Genomic DNA, 17,681 nt, shown 5'->3' on the forward strand with positions numbered 1-17,681 from the left:
CCATCTTAACCAGCTTAACCATCTTAACCAGTTTCACCATCTTAACCAGTTTCAGCATCTTAACCACCTTAACCATCTTAATCATCTTAACCAGCTCAACCAGTTTCACCATCTTAACCAGCTTAACCATCTTAACCAGTTTCACCAGCTTAACCATCTTAACCGTTTTAATCATCTTAACCAGCTTAACCATCTTAACCAGCTTAACCATCGTAACCATCTTAACCATCTTAACCAGTTTCACCAGCTTAACCAGCTTAACCATCTTAACCAGTTTCACCATCTTAACCAGTTTCACCATCTTAACCAGTTTAACCAGCTTAACCATCTTAACCAGCTTAACCATCTTAACCAGTTTCAGCATCTTAACCACCTTAACCATCTTAATCATCTTAACCAGCTCAACCAGTTTCACCATCTTAACCAGCTTAACCATCTTAACCAGTTTCACCAGCTTAACCATCTTAACCGTTTTAATCATCTTAACCAGCTTAACCATCTTAACCAGCTTAACCATCGTAACCATCTTAACCATCTTAACCAGTTTCACCAGCTTAACCATCTTAACCAGTTTAACCATCTTAACCAGTTTCAGCATCTTAACCAGTTTCAGCATCTTAACCATCTTAATCATCTTAACCAGCTCAACCAGTTTCACCATCTTAACCAGCTTAACCATCTTAACCAGTTTCACCATCTTAACCAGTTTCAGCATCTTAACCACCTTAACCACCTTAACCATCTGAACCATCTTAACCATCTTAACCAGTTTCACCATCTTAACCAGCTTAACCATCTTAACCAGCTTAACCATCTTAACCAGCTTAACCATCTGTGATGTCCTGCGGTGCTGCAGTCAGTAGCTGCTCTCCTCAGAACGTCTTTGTTCTGTTTAGTCTAATCAAGCTGGAACATTTATTTCAGAATGTTTGTAGTTTCTCGAGGAACTTTTATGGGTTCTTCCATTTAAATCGGTTAAGGAACCTGTTCAATTGCTTGGCAGAAACGTCCAGAATAGTTTTATGGAAGAAAATGTTCTTTTGAAGCAACAGAGTCCTTCAGTTGATGAAACTTTCACAATACACGACTGAACAGCGACACGGGGTCACAAATGACACGATTTCTTGTCATGGGAAATGAGCGACTCACCTCACAGTTCTCCAGAAACATGTTTATCATGAAAACACAGCAAAGCTAAATACATGAGAAGTAGCAATGCCCTGCCAGAGAGTCTCTATAGAGGAGAATACGCACTTAAAGTGAGTTCATATAAAGCAACTGAGTAAAATCAGAGTTAAAAATATCTGATCAGTTTTTTACTAAAATATTTACTTATGTCCTCAAAATACATCTAAAATGTTTCAATACCGCAGACATTATTTTTATCATGTTGAACTATCAGTTTATAAATAATAGTTTTAAACATAGCCTTTTAGCTTTTAGCTCTATTTACTCCATTAATAGAGAACTCACTTGCAGCGGCTCCCTCTAGAGTTTAACAGTCATTTACTGATATAACAGGGGAACAGGAAGTGATCAGACTCTCCGTAAACAGCTCTTGTAAAGCAGGAGGTGTGTTTTGGACCAGTGGTTCTCTTTCTGTGATCTCATTGGCTGTATGTAGCTGCTGCTCCTGATTCCCAGTCGCCGACGGCGGGGGCTCGGCGAGTGTCTTTCAGTAGTTCATAAAACACCAGGTTTCACCAGGTTGAGATGGGCGACAGGTTTTCAGCACTTGTAACCAGTGTTCTCTATTCTTACAATCATATTCAGGATCACTGACTTCTGTTACAAATCTGATAAAATTCTTGTATTTGTTTTTTTTTAACATCTCAGTTAGAGGTGTGCCATATCATATCTTATACAACAGTTAGTTCCGACCTCACAAAATCGCTCGGCTAATGCTGTCTGACAGCCAGAACGCTAACCAGCCAGGCTAGGCTAAGCTAAGTTAATGCTGAGCTAAAGCAAGCTACGCTAACCTAACCACAGTCCAGCCGGCTAGCTAAAACCAACACCACCCAGCAAAACAAGCAGAAATGCTCTATAAATGCGCAGCGTTCACCTGAAGACGACTCCTCTGAGCAGGAGAGGAGAGTATCAGCGTTATCTCACCCTCCTAACGTTACCATCTTCACTTATTCACAATTTGATTTCAAGCTAACTTTCGTGGTGTTAGTCTGTATAAACCAAACACCGTTTTGTAGTTAAGTTTCAGTTCTGTTACAGTTTTGTGGAACTACTTTTTGGCGGAAGGCTCAGTCCATATTAAAGCTTATTTATTCTGAATTTCTTAAAGTTCTTTGATTTATTTTCTTTATTCGTGTTGTATAAAAGCAATAGAACACTCGAGGTCGTGTGTTATCACGAATAACATCTAACATCATAACATCATATCTACAGACCGGATCACAGTCGTGATGTTATTCCTGATAACACACTTCCTCTCGTGTTCTATTGCTTAAATATCATATTATATTATATTGTTTTATATCATATCGTATTATATCATATCGTATGCAGTAGTGTATTCTTAAATATAAATATATATATATATATTTTTTTAATTCAGTGTTTCAGTATCATATCGCCAAGAGTATCATTATCGTTTTTACAAAAATACCATGACAAATCGTGATATTATTTGAGTGCCATATCGCTTGAGATGGGCGACAGGTTTTCAGCAGTTGTAACCAGTGATCTCTATTCTTAACACCAGCTTCCCGAACCCCAATTGATCCCTCCTCCACTCGCTTTATTATTCCCATTAAACTCCACACCAGTAATCTCTCCGGCTCGCGGCTCTGGGGATTTTAATCTGGCGGATGTTGGGTGATGGAGTGGTGGTTCTGTTAGTGGCCGACTCTAATTACCGCCCGTCTCAGACGAGTTGATTAGTCTGATTGTGGTGTTTGTTCTCTGTTGAGTGGTTGTGATGAAGGTGAACGCTCCTGTAGATTGGGGGGGTTCAGGACTAGAAAGACCCTCATTATTCCAGCCTGAAGATCCGCTTCATTAGTTTCACAATTAGCCGTAATTTCAAGCATCTGAACGCCGATCCGCATCTCCAGATAACGTCTATATCCCTTCCTATCACTCAGACGGAGATTAAACGATAGTAAACAGAGACGAGAGGAGATACTACCAGCTTCCTCCAGTCTCGCGCGCTAATTAGCATTTATATGCAAATGAGCTCGGGGTGTCAAATTGCATAAACACAATTCTGCAGTTTTTTTTACTTATGAATTCACAATTCACAATTAACACACAATCAGTCTTCATAGTGAATAGGAGTGCACCATATCTCATATCTTATTATATCTTATACGCAGCAATAATATCACCAACATTTTTAAATATGGTGATCGATATTATTCCCTGAAATATGGTACCATAATCACCCACACCTAATTATTTATCACATCAGGGCACTACTTTTTACTTTTTTTACTGTTTTTATCAAAAGAAAAATTCACATTGTTCTCATTTCCCATTATATATCTACTAGAGACAGATTATATCTGTTTAGTATCATTTATTTTACTTTAATCCTGGATATATCATATCGTATCGTATGGAATAATACAATTTAAGTATTAATTTGGTGCAGTAGAGTATTCTTGAAACTTTTTTGTTATTTAATGTTTTGTCATATCAACCAAGAGTATCGTTATCAAGAAAATACCATGAAATTTTGTGATATTATTTTAGTGACATATCGTCCAACCCTAGCAGTGAGTGTATTCAGTTTATTAAGTAGTTATAGCAATGTAGCAATAAGATTTACAGCCCTATCTTGCACACTGTGTAAGGAGCGTTTCAATGTTCATCGCTATCTTACACCCCCCCAACAGTCTATTTTCAGTCTTATTTTCCTCCTGTCTGGTTTAAACAGCAGCAGATCTTCTGAATATATCTACACTGATGGGCGTGGTGTTCTGGAAATGAGGTGTGTTCAGGTACATTTCTGGAGTTTTATCTTGTTTATCTTGGTAACAGAAAACACAGGAGCTCCACTGACTGAATACAACCTAGACAGATGCCAACAGTCAGACGTTCATCGCTATCTCGGTATGAAGGCTGTGCAGTTTGCTGCGAAGCCAATCTATCTCTGATTATAGTAAATGTGTGGGATGAGTTTCTATTGGATGCTCTATCAACACTCCTATACCCCTACCACACAATCTGCAGCTACTGTGTATAGAAAATACTGGAGTTATTATGGGATGGATTATCACAGGAGGAGCATTAAGAACAACTCTCTACATGCTGAGACGTCTGGTATGTTGCAGCGTTACACATGCAATTTTGTCCTTTGTTAACAAGGTGATCGGGGTTTCTAATAGGGCTGAAACGATTCATCGATATAATCGACAATGCCGATTATTTAAATTTGTCAACTACAAATTTTATTGTCGACTAATCATTAATTTGTAACAGCTCTGCATTACACAAAGTGCTGGGGACAGAAACGCAGTGGTAGATAAATGGGGTAAAAGTCTCTCTTAAACAGTTTTAATTTAACTCAGTTTGTGTCTCCAAAAGTGCCCAAACACAACAGAATATATATATATATTAACTAAATTTAGTACTTTTCATGTTTAAACAAAATCCAGACATTTAAATGCCTTTTAAATCTCATATCCTGTTGTTTCTATTGTTTTTAGAGATTGAGAACATGGCAGAAATAATTGTTGACTAATCGAAAAAATAATCATCAGATTAGTCGACTACCAAAATAATCAATATTTGCAGCCCTAGTTTCCAATCACACTACTGTTACACTACTGTTACATTACTGTTACACTATTGTTACACTACTGTTACACTATCGTTACACTACTGTTACACTATTATTACACTATTGTTTCAACAAGACAATGTTCATCACAGGAAAAAAAAACAACAAGACAAAAACACTAAGAGAATCTGGTGAAATTCAGCAGGCCGCCTCCTCCTTCTGATCCAGCTAAAACAGAGAGCAATAAATCATTCACATCCTTACTTCAGGGCATGGATCGCTCTTCAGACTCTTCTCTCCTTCATTCCTTCTCTCTCTCCCTCCCTCTCCCTCTCTCTCTCTCTCTCTCGCGCTCCCTCGCTCCTGCTCTCGCGTTCTCTCCCACAACAATCCAGGTACAGTAGCCCATGAAAGTTTGTTTGCCGATGCTGTGCCGGTATCGGCGTTTCCCCAGGTGAGAGGAGGAGGAGAGGAGGAGAGGAGGAGAGGAGGAGAAGAGGAGAGGAGGAGGAGAGGAGGAGAGGAGGAGGAGAGGAGGAGGGGGAGGAGAGGAGAAGAGGAGGAGAGGAGGAGAAGAGGAGGAGAGGAGAGGAGGAGGAGGAGAGGAGGAGAGGGGAGGGGGAGGAGGAGAGGTGGAGGAGAGGAGGAGGAGAGGAGGGGGAGGAGAGGAGGGGAGGAGGAGAAGAGGAGGAGAGGAGGAGGAGAGGAGGAGGAGAGGAGGAGAAGAGCAGGAGGAGAGGAGGAGGAGAGGAGGAGAGGAGGAGGAGAGGAGGAGGAGAGGAGGAGAAGAGCAGGAGGAGAGGAGGAGGAGAGGAGGAGAAGAGGAGGAGGAGAGGAGGAGGAGGAGAGGAGGAGGAGAAGAGGAGGAGGAGGAGGAGAGGAGGAGGAGAAGAGGAGGAGGAGGAGGAGAGGAGGAGGAGAGGAGGAGAGGAGGAGGAGAGGCAGATGGCGGCGAGAGTCAGACACGCTCTCCCTCCGACCCGGCCGCGCTCTCGCGCCTTGCCTTCACAACCGCCACACACAGAGAAGGAGCTCCTGTCACCAGGAGACGCACTGGTCCTCAGATATTCCCAGTTTGGGGATGAAGAAGAGAAGAGGAGAGAAGAGGAGAAGAAAGAGAGAGTGATGTATTCCCTCGTTCTGATTCGCTGAGAGACGCTGGGAGACACACTCCTGTCTTCTGCTGCGCTCACCGAGCAACACACCACTAAGGAGCATCCATCATGTGTGTGTGTGTGTGTGTGTCTGTGTGTGTGTGTGTGTGTGTGTGTGTGTGGCAGTATGTGTGTGTGTGTGTGTGTGTGTGTGGCAGTATGTGTGTGTGTATGTGTGTATGTGTGTATGTGTGTGTGTGTGTGTGTGTGTGTGGCAGTATGTGTGTGTGTATGTGTGTATGTGTGTATGTGTGTGTGTGTGTGTGTGTGTGTGTGTGTGTGTGTGTGTGTGTGTGAGAAGCATCTCACTCTCCTCACCAATAAATGACATTGTGCAGCATCACATCCCCCCACCCACCCCTCCCCCCCTCTCTCTTTCAATCTCTCTATTCCTCCCTCTCTCTTCGCTCTGTTTTTCTCTCTCTATTATTTTCTCTTGCTCTCTTTACAGCTCTCTCTCACTATTCCCCCTCTCTTTCTTTCCCTCTTTCTAATACTGTCTTTTTGTGTATCGCTCTCTCAATCTCTCTCCCTCCCTATTCCACCTCTCCTTCTCTCTCTTTATATTTCTGTCTAAGTATCTCTCTCTCTCTCTCTCTCTCACATGGTTTCTACCTCTTTTTTCATATTTGTGTGTCTCTCTCTCTCCATCAGTCTTTTCCCCATCTCTCTTTCTCACACATATGTATCTCTTTATGTCTCTCACCCTCTCTAATCTCTCTTTATCTCTCTCACTTTATATCTCCTTTAATATCTCTTTATGTATCTCTTTCTCCTGTTCTTTCCCTCTCTCTCTTTTTAGGTGTCTCTCTCTCACTCTCTGTATCTCTGTCTTTATTCATCCCTCTATCTACCTCTCACTCTTCTTTTTTCACTGTCTGTTATTCTTATCTCTCTCTCACTCTCTGTATCTCTTTATGTTTGTTCTCTCTATCATGCTTTCACTCTCTTACACATCTTTATGTATCTCACTCTCTTTTCTCCCTCGTCCTCATTCTCTCTCTCTCTCTCTCTCTCTCTTTATGTATCTCCCTTTTTCTCCCTCGTTCACTTATCTCGCCATCTTTGTGTAACTCGCTTGCACCATCACTCTCTCATTCTTTTTCTTGCTATCATTCTCTGTCCCTCCCTCTCTCTTTTTCCCTCTCTTTCTAATACTCTCTTTTTATGTATTTCTCTCCTATCATTCTCTCTTGCTCTTTTTATCTCTTCTTTGAGACACCTTTTTTCTTCCTCCCCCTTCTCTCTCTCTCCCTCTCTTTATGCACCCCCCCCCTCTCTCTCTCTCCGTTAGGAACGCGTGAGGAGGCAGAGGGAGAGTACAGACTACAGATCAGCTCGTATCTCAGAGACGCTGCTGTTTCAGATCTGCAGCAGCTGAAGAGGAGAATTCTGAGCTCCGTCTATGAAGGAGTTTGGGTTTTTAATACGGAGCTCGACTGCAGAAAATCTCTACTGCTGAACAATTTTATTATTTTACAAAATAATAAACAACAGGGGAGCAGCAGAAAACCAGAACAGAAACAGGAGGACAGTGAGGATTCTCTCTTTGGTTCCAACAAAAACAGAAGGAGTGAAATCTGCCGTCAAACTAAATTTGATCAGAAACAAACCAATGATCCGGTTGGTTTACAGCATAGACTGTGTATAGCTGGACAGAGCATCGTCTCTCTAAAGTGAAGCCACCACAGGTCGGACGCCCCCTGCTGTTCGGTTGCAGAAAGCTGTGTAACCCCACCCATCCCCATAGGTTTCAATGGTAAAACAGAACAACTTTCAATCACGCTTTTTTCTAATATACTCTAATTCTACCTCCTTTATTTAAATGCAGCAGCTAGTGTAACCTCTGCTTATATTGTTAAATTTTTATATCCCCACAGAATTCATTTTTTAAAACGTTATTCAGCTCTATTCAAAAAGGTGTGGTTATTGTAAAAGGGCTGGTTATGGGCGGGACCAATAACAGACCGTCAGCTCCGCTCTGCAGCCTGTGACCTCGAGGCAGCCCTCAGGGGCGGGGTTATTTAAATGAGTAGGCTGTCTCTCCACAGCCTTTCTCCCTCCTCTGGTCTCTACTGCGCTCTACAGACTCGGGTGTCAGGATCACCAACATGGCGGAAGATTTTGGCTTCATTTTCATTGAATGAATGGGAACGGAGACACAGCGTCCATCTTTTTTTACAGTCTCTGGTTTACAGTCACCCATTAGAAAAAGAACAACAGGATGCAGTAAAGGACAAAAAAAACGTGAAAAATGTACAAAATACAATTTAACAATCACACCAACCCTGATTCAGGCAAAAACATCTTCATTAAACTCTTTAAAGGCATTAAACTCTTCAATATCAATAGATGCAAATTCAGACTCCGCCTATTTTCCAGCTTCCACCAATCAGTGCAGCTTCACAGAACACTTAGAGGAAAGCGCTGGAGCCCCAGCTCTGATACATCAGCTAAAAGACACCTGTACCAACCAGCATCACAATGACCTACTGTACTCTCTCTCTCTCTCTCTCAGACTCCGGCTGCTGATGGAGAAACAGCATGACCTACTGTACTCTCTCTCTCTCTCTCTCTCTCTCTCTCAGACTCCGGCTGCTGATGGAGAAACAGCATGATCTACTGTACTCTCTCTCTCTCTCTCTCTCTCTCTCTCTCTCTCTCAGACTCCGGCCGCTGATGGAGAAGAATGCTGCTACATGGTAATGGTATAAGTGCAGGAATAAGCAGGTGTTCAGGTGTTTGTAATAAACTGCTCAGTAAACAGTGTCGGTTTCCTGTGGGACGGTTTCTCAGTACGACGCCCTGCAGGCTGTTTCCTGTAATCGCTTCTCTAAAGGAGCTTTTAGAGGCATTAAACTCTTCAGGAGTCTCAGTGTTTCCCTGAGAACATTTCTGACCTGATACAGAACAGCGTTTCAAACAGAACCACTCAGATTTACTGACTCTAAAATGTTACTGACTGAATTCTGAATTATCAGGTGAATTTAGGTGAAGTTTAAGAACTTTTTGCCCAATTAATTTGATAAAAATAGTACAATAATTCACCTTTTAACTACGCCAGGTACATAACAAACACCCAAAATTAAACAAATTAAAACACAGTCTTCAATTGGGTTCATTTGTAAGAATAAACTACATAAAAACTAAAAACTAACAATAAAAGTAAATGGCAAACAACATTAAAACTAAACAGTTAGGAAGAGGGAAATAAAAAACAAACCAAAACCAATTAAAATAATTCAACATAAAAGTAAAAAGGAGGAAGAGAAGGAGAAGGAGGAAGAGAAGGAAGAAAAGAAGGAGGAAGAGAAGGAGGAAGAGGAGGAAGAAGAGGAGGAGGAATAGAAGGAAGAAGAGAAGGAGGAAAAGAAGGAAGAGAAGGAAGAAGAGGAAGAGAAGGAGAAGGAGGAATAGAAGGAGGAGGAAGAAGGCGAGGACATCCATCAAACGTCTCAAAGCCCAGGCATAGAATTTGCTCCCCCAGCCTCTCTTCCCATGATGGTAGTGGACGGTGGTAGGCAATGGTGGTAGGGGGACTTGATGAAGGCTGAGAGCTGTAAGGATGAAGAAGAGGAGGAAGAAGAGAAGGAGGAAGAGAAGGAGAAGGAGGAAGAAGAGAAGTAGGAAGAGGAGGAAGAAGAGAAGAAGGAAGAGGAGAAAGAAGAGGAGGAGGAGGAGAAAGAAGAGAAGGAGGAAGAGAAGGAAGAAAAGAAGGAGGAAGAGAAGAAAGAAAAGAAGTAGTAAGAGAAGGAGCAAGAGGAGGAAGAGAAGGAGGAGAAGGAAGAGGAGAAGGAGGAAGAGGAGGTGGAAGAAGAGAAGGAAGAAGAGGAGGAGAAAGAAGAGAAGGAGAAAGAGGAGGAAGGAGAGAAGGATAAAGAGGAGGACGAGAAGGAGGAAGAAGAGAATGATGAAGAGGAGGAAGAAGAGGAGGAGGAGGAAGAAGAGGAGAAGGAGGAAGAAGAGGAGAAGGAGGAAGAAGAGGAGAAGGAGGAAGAAGAGGAGGAGGAGGAGGACTCAGACTCAGAGTGGAGTCGGGGAGTCTCTGTTCTGGTGATGGATGAGAGAATCTCTCAGATTTCCTATTATATCAGAAGAGTCTGGAGTTTAAACTCTCAGAACCCGATCCGGTACTGCAGAGCGGCGCTCCACTGCAGAGACGATACTGATAGACGAGACCAACCTCACACTAACACCACTTACTGACTTACTGAGATCATAACTTCATAACATTCTACACCTCCGAACATCACAGACTCATCACTAAACAGCAGCAGAGCTTCTGAATATATCTACACTGATGGGCGTGGTGTTCTGGAAATGAGGTGTGTTCAGGTACATTTCTGGAGTTTTATCTTGTTTATCAATTCAATTCAATTCAAATTGGCTTTATTAGCATGACTGTTTTAAAAAAAAAACAATGTTGCCAAAGCACACAAATATCAAAACCGAACCTATAGTGAAACAACGATGAAACATAAACATCAATTAATTAAAGAAATAATAATAATAATAATAATAATAATAAAAAAATCACAATAATAATAATAACAACAATGATGATAATAGTAAAAACAACAATAATAATAACAATAGTAATAAAAAAAAATTATAGTGATTATAATGATCAAGTATAATAATATTAACAGTTGTTTATTAGGGGAGTTACTCACTGTCCTTCAGGCGGTGACAAGTTGCCACATATTTAGCCGCAAGAGGTTCTGTTTTTCCTTCACCAAGAAATATTTTTGCCAATTCACATTCGCTCAGGGTTTTTAGGTTTGGGTGGGTATTTCTAAGTTTTTGGGTGAAATTATTTCTAATAAGGTTATATTTTGTACAGTGCAGGAGGAAGTGCAGTTCTGTCTCGACCTCTTTATCTTGGTAACAGAAAACACAGGAGCTCCACTGACTGAATACAACCTAGACAGACGCCAACAGTCAGATGTTCATCGCTATCTCGGTAACACAGGCGCTGTGCCGAGCCGAGCGTACACCCCCAAGGGAATGATGAGTAAACAGATGACAATCTGATTGGTTTATTTCACGTGATGCCCAAAATTAGCAACACCCATCATTAATTAGGAAAATTAGTACATGACTTGTGTATTTTCCTGTCATTATGATAGCAAAGACACACTGACATGCACTAAATCAAGCTGCACGGTGTATGACTCACATGAAGATGTCTGTATAATAGTGGAGAAAACCAGAAAGCATCACTGTATGAGAAATATCTAACAAATATCCAACATTATCAGCTAAGAACAGAAAGCTGAGGCTGCAGTGCAGTTATAATAAAGCTTTTATTTATTAGCTGGGATATTTGGGTGTTACAGGTGGTGCAACACTTACCATGCAGAGTTTTAAAACTTTGTAAATGTTAGAAATATTGAAGATAAAATTGTTTTTAATGTTATGGCTGACTGCTGTGTAACCATTTATGAACCTTCTTCGTCCTCTAAGTGTTCAAAATATAAAATAATTCTGGAAAACTCTTAATAGAGGTGAGTAATATTGAGTAATACTGAGTCACATAACCGGAAACCATAAAGTCTCCTCAGAGCTGATGTTCCTCTTATACACTACGCTACACTATTAGCTGTGTTGTGCTGCTTTATTTATATTGTGTATTATATTATTATTATATTATTATTCACACATGACTCTTCAGCAGCAGCTCTGACCCCAGAACAGAAAGTCTGGGTTTATCATGAGTTAATCACCTGCGTCTCGGGAGCAGAATGCTTTCAGGACCTGAGAAAATGAGGCAGTAATTCAGAAACACACAAACAACCTGTTATTTTACTGCATTAAGCTCTTCTTCAGGACCCGAGCTACAGAACAAAGACTGGAAACTGATCTCCACCCGTCTGAGCCAATCTACACCTTCATTCAGCCGAGCAGCAGCATCCCTATCATTATACACCACCCACAAACACCACCATCTACTCAATCATCTACCGTCTAAAATAACCTCTACTCCACCAGCCAGAGCAAATCTACACCTTTATTTAGCCAAGCAGCAGATTCCTTATCATTATACACCACCCAAAAACACCACCATCTACTCCACCATCTACAATAACCTCTACTCCACCCGTCTGAGGAAATCTACACCTTCATTCAGCCAAGCAGCAGCATCCTTATCATTATACACCACCCAAAAACACCACCATCTACTCAATCATCTACAATAACCTCTACTCCACCCGTCTGAGGAAATCTACACCTTCATTCAGCCGAGCAGCAGCATCCCTATCATTATACACCACCCACAAACACCACCGTCTACTCAATCATCTACCGTCTAAAATAACCTCTACTCCACCAGCCAGAGCAAATCTACACCTTTATTTAGCCAAGCAGCAGCATCCTTATCATTATACACCACCCACAAACACCACCATCTACTCAATCATCTACCGTCTACAACAACCACTACTCCACCAGCCAGAGCATTTGCTCCTTTATTTAGCAGAGCACTCCCAGCCTCCTCATCATTATACACCACCCAAAAACACCACCATCTACTCCACCACCTACTTCACCAACTACTCCACCATCTACCATGCACAACCATCGTCTACAGCCTACACCACTGTCTACTCCATCGTCTACTCCATCGTCTACTCCACCATCTACCACCTGCAAACACCACTGCCTTCTTCACCATCTACTCCACCAGCAAGAGCAAATCTACACCTTTATTTAGCAGAGCGATCCCAGCCTCATCATGACACACCACCCAAAAACACCATCTACTCCATCGTCTACACCACCTTCTACACCACAAGCAAGAGCAAATCTACTCCTTTATTTAGTCGTGTAATCCCAGCCTCCTTATCATTATACACCACCCGCAAACTCCACTGTGTACTCCACCGTCTACCACCCACAAACACCACTGTCTAACCCTAAAATTCACCAAAACCCTAAATCTACCTTAATCTAACCCTCAACCTCACCCTAACCTGAAACTTTATTTAAACCCTAAATCAGGGGTCGGCAATAGGCGGCCCTGAAACATCTGGTCTGTAAGGATTAGTGTTTGAACTATAATGAACAATAATAAAAAATAAATCAATAAAACGCTTCTCTGGTGAGCTTTTGTTTACATTCCTCCCGTTTCTCGTTTTTCCGCCTGTTCTCGGGCTCCCTATCTCCTAACAAGATTTACCTGCTCTGAGATCAGCTGTTCTGCAATTGGGTTCTAGTCTGTAGCTCCATCCCAATACACTTAATTTTACAAAACAGATTTTTTTGGAAAAAAAAAAAATCGGAATGGCTGGGAAAATATCTGGCCTGCTGCCAAACTTAATTGCCGACCCCTGATTTAAATCCGCTCCGGTGATTAATCACAGTGTTTATAACCTCCAGCAGCACTGCTGCATCTGATCCACTGCTTCCAGCTCAACACTCTCTGCTGCTGTTTTTATCTGGTGGACTGTGATAGAAAATACGGCTTTCTAGAAATATGATTGGGTGAAATTGTGGGTCAGTAATTTGTGTACAACAGACCATGTGGTAATCTTTTTGCTGTGACACACACACACACACACACACACTATACACACACATTCCTGCTTTCGTTTAGTGTTATCTTATAGAATACCCAGCGGCGATTCATTTGGCTTGTTGTGGCTGTGAGTGTGTGTGTGTGTGTGTATAGTGTGTGTGAGAATATATGGTGTGTGTGTGTGTGTGAGTGTGTGTGTGTGTGTGTGTGTGTGTTGCTCAGAGGCTCTGCAGGCAGGAACACCTCGCTCTGCTAATTGAGGAACACAGTGGAGATCTGTTTTAGACTCGGCAGGAGGGAGAACCCCGGGGCCTGAACACCGGCTGCAGCACGACAGCCGTCTCTCCACCGCCCGGCAAAACCTCGTACAGCAAGACGCCCGTCTCTCCTCCCGCACCTACGTCTGAGATTTCACATAGAGACACAGAAACGCCGCCTGGAAACAAGCTTAACTCTTTCTACAGGCTTTTATTCAGGAGAACAGAGAGCCTGCCCAAAGCTAATGCTAATGCTACAGTACCAATCAAAATAGTGTTTATTATTATTTTAAAATGTTCTGCATTAAACAAACCAGAATATGTTTTATATTTTAGATTCTTTAAAGTATCTCCTCTTGTTTAGATGATCAGTTTTGAACATCTCTGCTGGATTTTCTCAGTCAGTTTTATGAGGTAGAGTCTCCTGGAATTCAGGCTTTCAGTTAACAGCTGTGCTGAACTCATCAAGAGTTAATTACTTGAATTTCTTGTCTCTTAATAAAGTGTTTTAGAGCATCAGTTGTAAAGTACTCAACTTAATAAAGAAAAACAAATGAAGGTCAGTCAATCCAATAGAAAGAAGTATACTAAGAACTTTGAAAGTATCCTGAGGTGCAGTCACTGCAAAGACCATGAAAAACATTATAATGATGAAACTGGCACTCATCAGGAAAGGATAGAAGAGCGAGAGTTTCCTCTGTTGTACAGGATGAGTTTATCAGAGTTTTCAGCCTCAGAAACCACAAGTTAACAAACAGCTCCCCAGATAAGAGTATCTAAATACTTCACAGAGTATTTTGGTTTGTTTAACACTGTTTTTAAGTTACTACATGATTCATTATGTGTTCCTTCATAATCTGATAGATCACTTCACTATTCATTTACTATGTGTTGCGCAGTTAAAGGATCAGACGAGGTCTAATGATTCCTGAACACAGAGGAAATAAAGGAGAAATTAGCTTCTATTAAACCTGATTTCAGGACAGTTTAATGGAAGAAACAACAGCAGCAGAACTGAGGCATTAAATCACTGTCAGCAATTATATCCCCACCACAAACGCCACCATCACAACACTCAGCCATCTCGCCCAATCTGACGTCTGTGCGCTTCTATAAATCCATTTAGTGTCTCGTCGGCCGTGAGCCGTAACTATCTGTCACCGCATCTCCTCCATCCGTCTGCCCGGGGAGCGAGGAGCGCCCGGAGCACCCGGAGCTTATTCATTTTTCACAATGGAGATGCTCTGGAAGACTGCAATAAATCTGACAGCGTCCCGCGTTCAACAAAGAGCAAATACAGACGGGCAAATAACGGACCTTCAGCCTCTCCGCCCGGCGCATCCCTCCGTCATCATGCAGGAGAATAATCTCCCCCTTCACACCGGAGACCAGCGGGATTAATATTCATCATTATTCACTAAAAAAAAAAATCCACTGGTGAAAACTAGACTAAATATATATGTACATTTAGACATACATGCTCATAATAAGCGAAAAACTCTGTTAATGGGGTAAGCTCATTTTTTCTTGGTAAGATTTCTTTTAAAAATTAAACACAGAGTAGAGTTTATACTGGGCCCAAAAAATCCGACCCGACCCATAAACTGTCATTATGAGCCCGACCCGACCCGGACCGAACCATAAACTGGCTGTGTTCGGGCTGTTTAAATGAGTGAAATATGATCAGAATTATGTTAATTAACACTGTAACATAGAAGCATAGAACTATTATTTTATTAAAATGTGTCATGTCTGGTGCTAAAAGCATTTCCAAGACTCCCACATCCAGCTCTATCTGCGATTCTCACACTACCAACTACAATACCCAGAACGCACCACACCATGACACGACACTCACTCCCGATCACATGATGCGATCACATGACACCACCAGGAAGTCCAGAGTACTGATTTCCCTCAGTATATAAGGACCATGCTCACGCTCACACCTCGCCGAGTATCTGTTTGTTTTATCCTACAATACACAGCGTTTATCCTGCCCTTGTCTATCTCCGTTTATGATCCTGTTTTGTTTTTCTACTGATTTCTGCCTGTTCCCTTGGATTAGATACCTGTGTATGATCTGGACTGTTTATCTAATTTTGGATTTTTGCCTGCTCTGTGATACTGCCTGCCTGTGTATGAACTCTGGACTGTCTCCTGTTTATGGTATGGTTTCTCTCTGCTGCATCTCCGTGGTACTGACCCTGTTTACGTTAACTACCCCTGTCTGCTCTATAACTTTTAATAAAGTTATTTTACTGTATTTGCACCAGTCTGGTTCCTGTCTGGCCCTGACGAAATGATTTTTTCGAACAGCTAGTTTTAGTTTTAAACACACAATACAGTTCCAGTTAGTTACATTTTTTCTTTTAACTATCGTTTTTATTAGATTCAGTTTTTTTACTTTCAGTTTTTGTTATTTCATTTGTTTTTGTTAACAATAATAATTGGTTATCTAGCAACATTGTGATTATCACACCAGAGCTTTATATAAAATAAAAATAGAATTAAAAAAAAGATGCCTACATCTCAGACTATTTTCTGGAGCCCGACCCGACCCGGCCCGAGGAATGTGGTGGGAAATCTCGGCCTGATTTCGGGTCAGACCGGGTTCGGGCAGAGAATCTAAGCTCTAAACACAGAGTCTCAAAATAAGTACTACCAATACATGACAGTATAATACTGGAGCAGAATAAAAGTAAATTCAGTAAAGAGTGAACTCTGTAGCTCCAAACCACAACATACTGTGCGCACTAGAAACACAGAATAAAGGCAACTTGCTCTTACAGTCTACAACACTTTGTGAGTGTGGTCGCACTGTTGTAGATCATAAGAACAAGTTACCACATATAAAAAGCCTATACTAAAGAGTTAAAGAGTAAAGAGTTACGTTATGTGTAATGTAATGAGAAATATATTTTAGTTTGTCATCTTTTAGATGTTGAATTCTACCCAAATAAATTGAGTACAAATTGTTGCCTCTGATATTTTTATTTTTAAAGTAATAGTGACTCAAAATCCTTAACATTTCTCAGAATATAAACGGGATGAAGGCTCCCAGAGTCTCCTTCATCCTCTTCAGCACTAGAAGAGAGAAGTAGGGCAGCGGAGGGTGATACTCGGGAACGTGACGGATCCTCTGGGGTTGTTGGAACGGCGGCTGAGAGGAAGCAGCATATGGTCATCATGTGGTGGAGCAGCGAGACGACAGAGCTGTTCAGAACCAACACAAGTAAAGCAGGTCAGATCACAGGCGTCTGATCCACAACCAGATCCTGAACTCAGTCACTCCGTCTCTCTCTCTCGCTGCTGTCGCTCTTTATACGCCGCCTGAGATACCACGGGTACACACTCGCCGTACAGAACCGGATTACTGCAGGGATCAGGAGCGCGTTTCCCAAAAACTAATGATCTGAGTGATTTACAAACAACTTTAAGAACAATGAAACTTTAAGAACGCCAATTTTACCCTAAAATGATTTCCCTAAGATTTTCTTCTGCCTCTATTTTTTTAGCACAGTGCAGTTTAGCTTACTGCATCAGTGTGTCTTTAGCCCTCTCTGGACAGGTTTAGTTTCTGTAAAAATATTTCACACTTCTACTCTTTAGTGATAAAACTCCTGCATCCGGACTGCAATTGTAAAAAAACAGGAGGACCAGTGAGTTTCTAGGCTTTTTTCTCGGTCACATGACATCACGGGGTTCAGTAGCTCAGTAGTGAAGTGTAGTAAAGTGTAGTGAACTGAAGTGTAGTGAAGTGTAGTGAAGTAAAGTGTAGTAAAGTGTGAAGTGTAGTGAAATATAGTAAAGTGTAGTGAAGTAAAGTGTAGTAAAGTGTGAAGTGTAGTGAAGTGTAGTGAAATATAGTAAAGTGTAGTGAAGTGTAGTGTGAAGTGTAGTGAAGTGTAGTGAACTGAAGTGTAGTGAAGTGTAGTGAAATATAGTAAAGTGTAGTGAAGTAAAGTGTGAAGTGTAGTGAAGTGTAGTGAACTGAAGTGTAGTGAAGT

The 17,681-nt window shown here is 41.4% G+C and overlaps 1 protein-coding gene across 1 annotated transcript in view; it reads right to left on the reverse strand.

Annotated features, from left to right (window-relative positions):
• The window catches only part of lrrc4cb (leucine rich repeat containing 4C, genome duplicate b), a 62,980-nt gene extending 57,768 nt beyond the window's left edge, over positions 1–5,212 (reverse strand). Inside the window, exon 1 of the mRNA XM_022665251.2 lies at positions 5,006–5,212. The gene's annotated coding sequence lies outside the window, so the exon portion shown is untranslated. The remainder of the gene's footprint in view (positions 1–5,005) is intronic.
• Between the last annotated feature and the right edge of the window lie 12,469 nt (positions 5,213–17,681).

Source organism: Astyanax mexicanus, chromosome 23 (assembly GCF_023375975.1).
Source record: "Astyanax mexicanus isolate ESR-SI-001 chromosome 23, AstMex3_surface, whole genome shotgun sequence".
NCBI classification, from domain to species: Eukaryota; Metazoa; Chordata; class Actinopteri; order Characiformes; family Acestrorhamphidae; genus Astyanax; species Astyanax mexicanus.